We start from the raw sequence: 12,397 nt of genomic DNA, 5'->3' as shown, positions 1-12,397 counted from the left end.
CCCCTCCCCCTTTTCTGATGAAGGGTCTAGGCCCGAAACGTCAGCCTTTCTGCTCCTATGATGCTGCTTGGCCTGCTGTGTTCATCCAGCTCTGCACCTTGTTGTCAAGAGTGGTGGAGAGCCTGACATTCAGCTCCTTACCCTGTATGAGGAGGCAAATATCCGTGCCCAAGCCCCTGAACTGATTTTGGAGGCTGCCCTTGACTGACTGTGCCAGGACCCCTGAGTGAAGATTGTTACGTTCTCTCTAACTTTACCAACTGCTGCATAGACCTCCATTGTCCATACATGGCAGTGACTTCCAGGATTGGAAGTGAAGGCATCCACACACGGATCAGTGTGTGTAGACCTTCCAAGCAGTTGCTCAGAGGGAACATTGTAAGGATGCCTCCTTGACTTCACTGAGGACTACTCCTTTAGACTTTGAGACATGGCCATTTGGTTGATTCACATGCAGTGTGTTTACCACTGGCACATGGTGCAGGTGTGAGATTGAACAGCGCTGTGCCATGTGGCAATATGTCAATTCCTGGAATGATGGCGACTGATAACCAGGACAAGCTGCCTGGTTTTGTGTCTGTGCTAAAAGGCAAGTTAAGAAAAAAGTACTTTGCACCTGTTAGGTATGGCTGAGGAAGAAAAATGCCAAAAGGAAAGGCAGGGCAGGGTTGCTATGAGGTACTAAGTGAATCAGAACAATGTAATCAAGTAAGCAGTCCTGTGAGACAGCCAGGCCCAGTCTGTGAGCTGAGTGCCTGTCTCAGCATGTAAAGTGTCCTTACAGCAGCATTGCAATGAGAGGTGCTTGGGCACTCCAAAGTGCAGCAGTCAATGCAGAAGTGTACTGTAATAGATTGGAGATGTGCTATGATGATGCAGAGAGGCTAACATATGTCATGTGGCTCATGTGACCGCTGCCCAGGGGATGTGTTCTGAGACATTGGTGCCAGGTGTCCAAAATGGAAGTCCAGAGATTAGGAGGTGAGCTGAAGTTGCCAAGTACCACTCTGACTTTCATGTCAGGAAATCTCCATGACTACTTTCTATCCAAAAACTTGTAGAATAAGAGAGTGCATATGAAGGAGATGAGATTAAGTAATGATAAGTGATAATCCCCATTAATAGGCCCCTCGCCTTTCACTTGTGAGAATCTCAGCTTGATGTCCCAAATTTAGTTGGAAAATGCAACTTGATGCTCCTGATGTCAAGAAAGACTTCATTTGATGTGATTCTCCCAAGTGTTTTGCCATAACCTGTCATTCAGTGCCTGGAACGAGTCTATCTATTCTTTCTTTTTGTTTGTCCAGGAGATGTAGGTATCACTGGATAGACCATAGTTTGTTTCCATCCCTAATTATCCTGGAGAAGGGGATGGTGAGGTGCCTCGAGCTGCTGCAGTCCTTGGGGCATAGGGACACACACAATGCTTTTTAAGGAGAGAGCTCCAGGATTTTGACCCAGCAACAATGAAGGAAGAGTGATGTAATTCCAAGTCAGGATGCTGTGTGAGTTGGAGAAAAACTTAATCAGTTGCTGAAGTTCCCACTACCTGTAAAGGTACACTGTTGAGAGCATCGTACATGACTTCATGATGTTCCAAAGCAGTTCATAATCAATGTAGTATCTTTGAAGCGCAATCACTGCTGTAATGTAAGGGAACATGACAGCTTTAGTTGTACATTGCAAGTTCCCACAAACTGCAACAAGAAAAATGAATAGGTAGTCTGGGTTTTGCACTGGTGTTAGGGAAGGATTAATATTGGTCATGCCACAAGAAGAGTTTAAAATAGTGCCAGAAGACAATTTATGTTCGTCTGAAAGCACAAGAAGACCTCGGTTTCATGTCTCATCTGAAAATTGCAATTTGCCATCAATGCTTCAACTAAATGCCAGACTGACTGATGTGCTCAGGTAACTGATGTGGGAGTACAATCCAAAATCTCTCAATCAGGGTGAAAAGAGTTACCACTGATACTCGTAAGGTAATCATATAACCCATCTCATTATCATAGGAAGAATGTTAGGGGTGGATTATATCTATTGGTTGGCCAATTAGCAGACTGCTCATGTTTTTGTGACAACTGTCACTAACATTTTCTTTAGTAGTATAGATCAATCCCTTAGAATAAAGCCTTAGAATCAGGAATACAATATTATGGCTTTAATAATTCATGGCTGTTTATCACAGAATGTTGTCCTGAGGTGTCTCATGTGAAATCTGTCAACTGCCTCTGACTGAGTCCTTTCATCTCAACAGTCTTCAAAATCCAACAAAGATAAAAGGATTTTCAGATGGAAGCGAGTATTGGCAGGGGACCCAGTGCATTTCTATAGTTCAGCCCCAGGACCTTAGTAACATATACATTGGGGGCGGTAGCTGTAGGGGCTGGTCTATATGTTTAGGCAGCCTAACTACTCACCAAATCCAGGCCAACTCCAAGCAGGAGTAGTCCACATTAGTCCCATGAAGCCCAGTGAAGCACTACTGCTCCTCCTGGCTTCATGTTAATAATTTTCCCACATATCTCTTCTATTGTACTGCCAAGTTTTAGTGAGCAAAGCAGTGATTGTCTCTCTCTGGGTCGGTGGTTCTGAAACTCCAGCTTGTCTCTGGGGTTGGAGGTCACCTTGGCATCCCAATAGTACGTCCCAGGAACAATGACAGCGAAGTGAAAAGGTGCACTTTCTCCTTCATTTTTTCTTGGCGCAGTAAGTTAAAATCTTCTTCAAAATGCTTCGTTTTATAAGGAAAGTTATACTTAGGTTACTGCACATACATTTGGCCTTCAGGGTTTTGGCATCATGTACAATATGAAATCTATATTTTGATCGCCCTTTGAGTCAAGGACATGAAATTAGCAATTATTACAAAGTTAACAGTGCAGAAAGAAGTGATGCAGTCTAAAAGTGTCCATTTGTTGTTTATGCTCCACACACATCTCCTCTCACTCTTTATCACTTAATGGTAAGATTCTAACTACATCACATATCCTGTTATTCTTTTCTCCCTTGTGCATTTATCTATCTTCCCCTTCAATGCATCTGTGTTACAGTTGTTGATACTGTGACTGGATAAATGTAGCCTCAAGCTACACTCTCCTTTAAAATTTGTATTTGAAAACATTACTCCCCAGACTACAGTTTCAATAGTTAAAACAAGTAATTCAATTTGGGAACAAAATGGACTAGTGCTATATAAAGAGAACTGGAATTTGCAACAACTGTCAGCAATTTTTCTGCAGCAGGTTAAATAGTCTCCAGGAATAAAATAAATCCTTGAAATCTGTTATCAAATGGCAACCCCTTGTCATTCATGGCTTTTGGTCCTGAAGCTTATTCCACAAGTAGGGACTGTCATGTGACCAGCACACCTACTGTGTGCCTCCATATGAAGAGCTTTCAGAATCAGCAAGGATGAAAGAAATTTCAGATAGAAACTACTCTCATCCACTTCAACTCTTTGAAGCAGGAAAGTAGCTAGAATTTAAAGGTATTATCAAATTTAAGTAGGACATAGTACTACTTCATGGATTTGTTTAAATAGAAACTACGTGCAAGAATTGGCACAACATTAAAATGCTCAGAGAGCTAGTGCAGACACGATGGACCAAACGGCCTCTTTCTTCAATGTAACAATTTTGTGACAATAGTCCATGTACAAACAGATGCAGGAGACCTGTCTCACGCTTACTTCTCAACTTCCCATCCCCTGCCATTCTAGTTTAAACCCTCCCTGACAGCACTAGATACCTATCCTCTTCGTACTGGTCCAATCCCAATGTCCCTGGAATCTGAATCACACCCCCCTAAACCATTTCTTCAGCCACATAGTCATCTGGTATATTCTATTATTTTCATGCTAGCTACTAAGTGGCATTGGTAGTAAACCTAAGATTACTACCTTTGTGGTCCTACTTTGTAGTTTATGTCCTAACTCTCTATACTCAGCGTGTAGAAATACATACTTTCTTTTTTACGTATGTTGTCGTTACCAACATGAATAGCCATTGGCTGCTTACCCTCCCTCTTCAGATTTCCTTGAAGCTGATCTGAGACATCCTAGAGCCTGGCACCATGGAGGCAACATTCCATCCTGGAGTCTCTTTTTTGCTTGCAGAATTTTAAAAAAATCATTCAAGGAATGAGGGCATCGCTGACCAGGCAGCATTTATTGCCCATCCCTAATTGCCCAGAGGGCAGTTCAGAGTCAATCACATTGCTGTGAGTCTGGAGTCACGTGTATGACAGTTTCTTTCCTTAAAGGACATTAGTGAACCAGATGGGTTTTTCCAACAATCGACAATGGGTTCATGGTCATCATTAGATTCTTAATTCCAGATATTTTATTGAATTCAAATTCCACCATCTGCCATGGGGGATTCAAACCTGCGTCCCTAGAACTTTGTCTGGGTCTCTGGGTAAACAGTCCAGTAATAATACCACTAGGTCATTGCCTCCCTAATATATGTTATTTGTTTCCCTTTCTGATAAATCCCCTATCAATATAGCCATGCCATTCTTCTTCCTTCCCTGTAATGCATCAGAGTCACCTATTGTACCACAGAGATAACAAGGTGTATAGCTGGATGAACACAGCAGGCCAGGCAGCATCAGAGGAGCAGGAAAGCTGACGTTTCGGGCCTAGACCCTTCTCTATTGTACCACAGACTCGGTTCTTGTTGCTATCCCCTGAAAAGTCATCTCCCCCAACAGTATCCAGAATGGTATATCTTTCAGACAGGGAGACAGCCACAGGAGTCACTTACACTACTTGCCTTCCTCTACTCTACATGGTGGTCACCAATCCCCTTCCTGCCTGTTCACTCTTTACCTGCGGGCCGACCTTTGCTCTGAAAGTGCTGTCAATGATAATCTCAGAAAGTGGGTACCCCCACTATGAATCACCCACAGGTCCAGCACCAAAATGTCGTTAGCCAGTAACTACAGCTGGACCCACATCCTGCAAACAGTGACCAGGGACATTGAAATTGTGCATAGGGCTTCCTATATAGAGGAGTGTAAACCATTGCGAGTGCTGCTGCTGTGTCTTCCCTTTGTATTAAACTCATCAGTTACTCCCTTTAGAGAATGTTAATTATTCTAGGTGCCTTTTTCCATTCCAAACACTTTCACTACAGTTCAAAATCCCTACCTTATTTTGTTTCTGTTAATGGATTGCAGCAGTTTAATTAGTAGAAAAAGTAAAGTATTCACCTACCTTATTCTGGGTGCTTTCTGATTTAGAACTATTTAAAAATGCAGCCTACCAGTACTCTCTCACATTCCCATCCCTGCCCCCATGCCGCCACTATCTCACTGAATTCAATGCCTTCCTGTCAGCATGCTTAATACCAATATCCTCCTCAATATGCTCCTCTCACATTTCTTGTCTGACATTGTACAAAGCTTAAATTTGTACCCTATATGAATCATTTGTTTATGAATACATATGAATTGGGTGACTGGACCATTTTAGTGCTCCATCCTGTTAATCAAAATACTAAACATTCATCCTGCTCTTTCAAAAACTGCCCATGGTAGGGAGAAAGGGTGATCAAAGATTGTTCCCTCTTCCCCTGTCCTAGAAAAAACATTGCCAGTAACCTATCAGTTGTCTTATCACAGAAAAACTGTTCTTAATAATGTGCAGTAATGGAGTTCAGCAGCTAACAAATCCACAAAATTCAGTTAGCTGATGATAGATGGCTTGAAATCCGGAACCGTGGAGGATACTATGAAATGTTAACATGAATCCTCCAGGGGCCTCAGTTTGAAAATTTATGTTTTATAATAATTTGGAGTAAATAACTTTCTGACTGTTTAGCTCTTGTTTGGAGGAACATGCAGTTTTTTCCAAATGTACACCCTGAAACAAAACTGTGTGAAGATTTAAAATGGATCAAATTTCTGCACTCAGGTTTTTACCCATTTATGGGAAAGTGGGTATTGTTGACTAGGCTAGCATTTATTATCCATCCCTAGTCATACTTGGGAAGATGGTGGTGAGACATTTTCTGAAACCACTGCAATTCTTGTGGTTTGGTGCACCCACAGTGCTGTTAGGAGGAGAGTTCCTGGATTTGGACCCAGTGCCAGTGAAACAATTGTAATTTAATTCCAAATCAAGACGGTGCGTGGTTTGGAGATGAACTTGCAGCTGACAGTGTTTCCATGTATCTGCTGCCCTCATCCTTGCATCCAGACCCCATGAACGCATGAAAAAACAAATTAATGAGGGAAACAATTGAAAATTATTCTGTGTTGCTAGAGCACTATGAGACACCATGCAGGAGCTCAAGGCCCTTAAAACGTTTAAGTTTATGATCTCTGTTGCCTCCTTGATTCCCTACAAATTACAATGCGCTTTGATTTGGATATATATTGTTGTTCCTTCATTGCCATTTTAAAATCCTGGTGTACCATGAATAACAGCACTGTGCAAGTCCTTCCATTACTTATGATTGTTGAAGAATGTGAGTTACCAAAATGTTCTGAAGGGCAGCTAGGGATGGGTAGTAAATGATAGCATTGGCTGCAATGCCCAAATCCCAAGAATAATTAAAAAAAAGGCCTCCAGCCAAATCTTATGACCACCCAAGCAATATAATGAGGCAACCCTAACCCAACAATAAATCCATTGTAAATAAAGAAAAAAAATCTTTCCTGGTGGAGTGATTAGAACGTGGAAATCATTGCAATTTAAAAAGCTTGAGACAGATGCTTTCAAAAGGAAAATAGATGTGCACGAGAAAAAAGTGGAGATAAGAAGGTGATCAAGACGAGCAGGTGAAGTGGCAGAAGAACTCCCTGGAAATAAACACTAGTAAAGAATAGATGGGCCATGTGGCCTGTTCCTGAACAGTATCACCTAATAATTCTGTGTAATGTTGCTGGACAATATGTTACCATCAGCTTTCTCAGAATTATTTTTTGGAGCTAATTTTAAACAGACCATGGAACCTTTTTGGCAGAAGAAAAGACACAAGGCACAGAATGCACTTTTTTTCAGAGTTCAGGGAATTACTTCAATGACAGCCAAGGTACTTTATCCAAACCATACAATAGCTTCCTGTCACCTCCAGCTTGTAGCCTCTCTGTCCAACCTCACACAATTTAGAACTTTTTATAGCCCCAAACGTCCTATCATCCACCACTTTCCATTACAAAATAACAGGCTGAAGCATTTGCAACAATCTCCAGCCGGAAATGCTAAGTGAATGATTCACCTCAATCACCTCCTATGATCCCCGTTGAAATAACTCCACAGAGGCTGGTATCCTGTCACTTAATCACCCTTTAGTTATACAGGGAGAGTCCTTGACACTGATCCAGCTCCCTCAGAGCTAACTGTCAGAGTGAACAGGATGTCTGACACTCTGATTCTTATCTGTCAGTCAGAGCTCCCTGATTGGAGCAGATTAACAGCCCCAATCAGGGAACATATATTCTATGAGATCCAGCTGGCTGACCTCGTCACAATCACTACATCCCTCTGACTCTGAGTCCGAGGACATAGGCCAGTTCTTTTGTTTTGTAGCTCCTCTTGGGCGTTTTAGCACCGGGTCAGGTTCCTCCAACCCTGCCTCTGACATGGGTGGCATGTAATGCGCAGTAGCTCATCTCTTGTACCCAAAGTGTCTTGGAAGAAATTTGTTCTCTTCTTCAGGCAGCAAAGGCAGTGACATCCAATTCCAAGGTATCTTCAATGCTTAACGGAGAGAGAGAACCCATGGGTTGTTCTAGAACAGTCGGAATGGCTGTTGAGGAGCCGGACAACTGCACCATTTGCAAATTTACAGCTTTCATAGGTCCACGTGCTTGTTCAGGACTGTCACATCTACCCAAACTTTATACGTCACTGGATCTGACCTTGTGTTGACCATGTCCCTTACCCATACAAGGCCATTTGCATGATTCCTACACCAAACTTCATCCCCTAAAGTACACTGTCACTTTCATTTAGCAGAGTCTTGTGTCTGCCATTGGCATTCCTGATGCCGTTTTATCCTCCCCTCCCCAGATCTTGGGAGTCTTCTCCCCACTAGAAACTCTGCTGGAGCTATCCCTATAGTTGCATGAGGAGTGGCCCTATAATCCAATAGGAATCAGGACAGTTTGGTATGTTTCTTTAAGCCTGCCTTCAAAGTTTGGACTGCTTTTTCTGCCAGACCATTAAATGATGGATGGTATGGAGCTGTCCTTATAATTTGAATATCATTCAACTTTAGAAAGCGTTCAAATTCCCTGCTAGTAAATGATGGGCCTGTTATCTGTGACTAACACTTCCGGGAGTCTGTGTATTGCAAAAGATGTTCGCAGTGTTTGACAAATAAATTCTATGAAAGTCCAACTGAACGGTTCCTCCACAATCACTAGGAACATGCATAGTCAACGTGCAACCTGAGTTCAGGGTTTACCTGGTCATTCCCATGAATGTGGGGAGTTGTTGGCAGCAATTTTTGTCCTTGTTGGCACTCTGGGCACTGCCCCACCAATGCAACTATATCTGCATCCAATCCTGGCCACTGGACATAACTTTTTCCCAACATCTTCATTTGGCAAACCCTTGAATGATCCTGGTGGAGTTCAACCAATATCTGGTGGCCACTTCTGGTCGGGCCAATCACTCTTGTCCCCATAATAAAATGCTGTCCTCCAATGAGATCTAGTCTCTCTGGATCCGGAAAGGTTTTAATTCTGGTTGTGATGGACCTTTGGTTTCCCCCATCACCAGTAGCTGTTTCAGTTTTGCCACAATTGGATCTTTCTGTGTCCAAAGTTTGATATTGATAGCTGTGACTGGAAGTGTGTCCAGAAAATTTAAAACCATTATGGACACTTCCAGTGGCAGTACCACTAATGGTGTATCTGTCAGCAGGAGGCAGCTCAATGCATCTGCATTTGCTATGTGCCTTTCCGGAAGGTGTTCCAACCTGTAATTGTATGTAATTAGAATTAGAGCCCACTGCTGAATTTGGCCTGAAGCTACGGGTGGCACTGCCTTGTCCTCTTCAAGTAGCTTTAACAGGGGCTGTGGTCCCTTATTACTACAAATTTACTTCTGTAAAGGTATTGGTAGAACTTCCTGATGCCAAACCTTCCTTCTCTATCTGGGTGTATTTATGCTCTACATTAGCCAAAGTTGGGCTATGAGTTAATACTACCCCGGTGCAGAATGGGGAGACATCGCATGTCAATACCAGATCTCACTTGGGATCAGAGTGTGCTAACACTTTAGAGGATGTTAAGCTGTTTCTTCACTTCCCTGAAAGCTATGGCTTGGCTACGCGACCATTTCCAATGCTGGCCCTTTTTTAAGAGTTGATGCAAAGGTGTCATGATGAAGGCCAGGTTATGTATGAACTTTCCTTAACAATTTCCTTTCCAAGGAAAGACCTAAGCTCCAGTATGTACGTGGGAACCGGGGCATCTTTGATCGCCCTCACTTTATCTTCCAATGTGTGTAACCTGGTTTTGTCAACTCTGTAGCCTAAAGTAGGTCACTTTGGGTGCCTGGAACACACATTTTCACACCTGGAGAAACATCTAAGGACTATGTCCAAATTCTCTAAGAGTTACTCATCGGTCTTCCCTATTATTAGCATATCATTTAGATAATTGGTGAACTGGGGTAGGCCTTGTAGGATTTCTCCATCATCTGTAGAAAAATCGCACAAGCTAACAATACCGTAAATGGCAATATTGTAAATTGGTACAACCCATTATTGGTATTAATTGTAGGATACTTCCGGGAATCCTCATCTAACCGCATGTCCAGCTTCGTGAAGGACAGCCCCCTTGCCAGCATTGCGTATAAATCCTCTCTGTGAGGGATTGGGTATTTATCCATATGCGAAAATTGGTTTACCGTTTGTTTAAAATCCCCACAAAGGCAGATCAACCAGTCAGGCTTCATAATCGATATGACCGGTGCTGCCCATTCCACAAACTGTACTGGTTTGATGATTCCTTCTTTTCCCAGCCTCCTGATTTCTGCCTCTACTTTTGCCCGTAAAGCAAATGGCACCGGGTGGGCCTTGCAGAATCGTGGAATTGCATCCTGGTCAACATCAAGGTGGCCTTGTCTTCTTTGATTGTTGCTAAACCCAGCTGAAATAACCTCCAGGTATTTAATTGGGACTTCACTCAGGCAGCCATAAAAAATATTTAGCCAATCTAGATGAATCTGTCTCAACTGATTTCGCCCCATCAAGCTTCGGCCCGGGCCTTTTACTACAATCAGTGGTAACTGAACTACCATCACAGTTGAACCCTTAATCTGTAAAGGTTTCCCGGTATAGGTTCTCAGTCTGGCTGAGGTCTTGTGCAAACTTAAGGGTTGGTGTCCAGAGTGAATTTTGTTAAAGACTGGTTCTGCAATCACTGAAATGGCTGTGCTGGTTTCGACCTCCAGTAGAACCAGGTAACCATTTAACCAGATATTTATTTTTATTGGTTCTGATTTGGATGTCAATAAGCAATCTGTTTCAAACCCAATGTAGGTGGACTTTACGGGGTTTGCAACTCCCTAGATAGCAGCCCATGAGTTGTCTTACTCTATTTAGGTAGAGTGGGACTCTTTTGCTGCCCCATGTCTGCATATTGGAAACAACTACAATGACTTGCTGGCCCGGATCCTGAAGAAAATTTAACTGCTTGGCTTTGTTTTGGGGTTTTGCTGTGGCTGACCTAAGGTCCCTTTCTTCATTGTCCTGAGTGAGGCTATGCAATTGCTTTCACTCAAGTGGTGTTCTCCAAGCTCAGTTGGACTGGTGAGGATGTTCACCGCCAACGGAATACCCTGCAACTCATAAGCTCCACTTGCTACATTTTCCAATGATAAAGCCAGTTGTAGCGCCTATTTAAAGACCAGTTGGGCTTCAGCTAGTAGGTGCTTTTGCACGGTTATTTCATTAATCCCACATACCAAACAGTCTCTCAGCATCTCGTTAAGGGTTAAACCAAAGTTACATGCCTCTGCCGGTCATCTCAACCTAGTCAAAAATCCTGAAATGCATTCCCCTGGTTCTCAAATTGCCAAGTAAAACTGATTGCATATCAGAATTAGAGGAGGCTTGGGGTCAGTATATTCCTTAACTAAATCTGTCAACTCTTGAAAGGTTTTAGTATCTGGTGTCTCAGGGAAAGTTAGTCTCCTAATAAATGAAAAAGCTGCAGCTCCCCAAACTGTCAGGAGAATCATACATTGCTTTTCATCTGCCCCAATGTCATTTGTCCAGAACAAATAACACATTCTTTCCTCATACTGGGCCCAGTCTTCAATGGCAGGATTGAATGAGTCAAGCTTCCTAAATAATGGCACAATGGCAGAAATGTTTACCCCAACTGAAAGACGACTGTTGTGAGCAAATTTCTTCAGGAGTGTGCTTTTCTCTCATTGCACTGAAAAATCTCCACAGAGACAAGTATCCTGTCACCTTATCACCCTCGACCCTGATGTAGCTCTCAGAGTGAACAGGATGTCTGACACTCCTGTTCTTATCTGTCAGCCAGAGCTCCCTGAATGGACTAGATTAACAGCCCCAAATCAGGGAACTCATATTTTATGAGGTCCACCTGGCTGATCTCGTTACCACCTCTACGCATAACATCACAGATGTCAGTCTTCAGCCAATGTGATTCACTCCAAGTGACGTCAAGGAATGGTTGAAAGCACTGGATACTGCAAAGACTGTGAGTTCTGACTACTTTCTGGCAATAGATTTGTGTTCCAGAACTTGCCATGCTCTGGGCCAAGCTGTTCCAGTACAGATGAGACACTGGCATATACCCAGCAATGTGAAAAATTGGTGCAGAATTGATGGGCTGAATGGCCTCTTTATGCACTGTAGGGATTCTACCACCAATGAACAAATAATTCTTTCTAAAAATCCATTTTTTTTCTAACTTACAGTTGGTGTCCAACATATCACTTAAATGATACAAATAAGGTTTCTTTGTAAATTCACGTTGCAAGAAGTTTGTGACAATCTTTTGCACAGCACTTATCTTGAGGACAGCATGCTGTGCTTTTTGCCTAATGCCTGAATGACAAGATTGAAATAGTCTTTCTTTACCACATTCCAAACAGTATCTAGATGTCTGTTTGTCAGCACTTATCATGAAGTGTTTGTTAAATTGCTTCATTTGTCCCTCTGAAGTATTTTACTGCTGTAAACCCCCACCGCCATCAAGTGGAGGAAAAAGGAACTGTAAGAGTAAAGAAAATCAACAAGAACTTGTAGTCACAGCACGTTTAACATAAACATCCCAAGTAACATCCCTGGAGCGTTGTAAAGCAGACATTGAACCACAAACGGAGATTTTAGATAAACCAACAGTTTGGTCAAAGAAGAGTGTCTTAAAGGATGAAATAAGGGGAAAGTGGTGAAAATGT

The sequence above is a fragment of the Rhincodon typus genome, chromosome 23, assembly GCF_021869965.1.
Source record: "Rhincodon typus isolate 14 chromosome 23, sRhiTyp1.1, whole genome shotgun sequence".
Classification (NCBI taxonomy): Eukaryota; Metazoa; Chordata; class Chondrichthyes; order Orectolobiformes; family Rhincodontidae; genus Rhincodon; species Rhincodon typus.
This window is presented reverse-complemented; position numbering follows the sequence as displayed.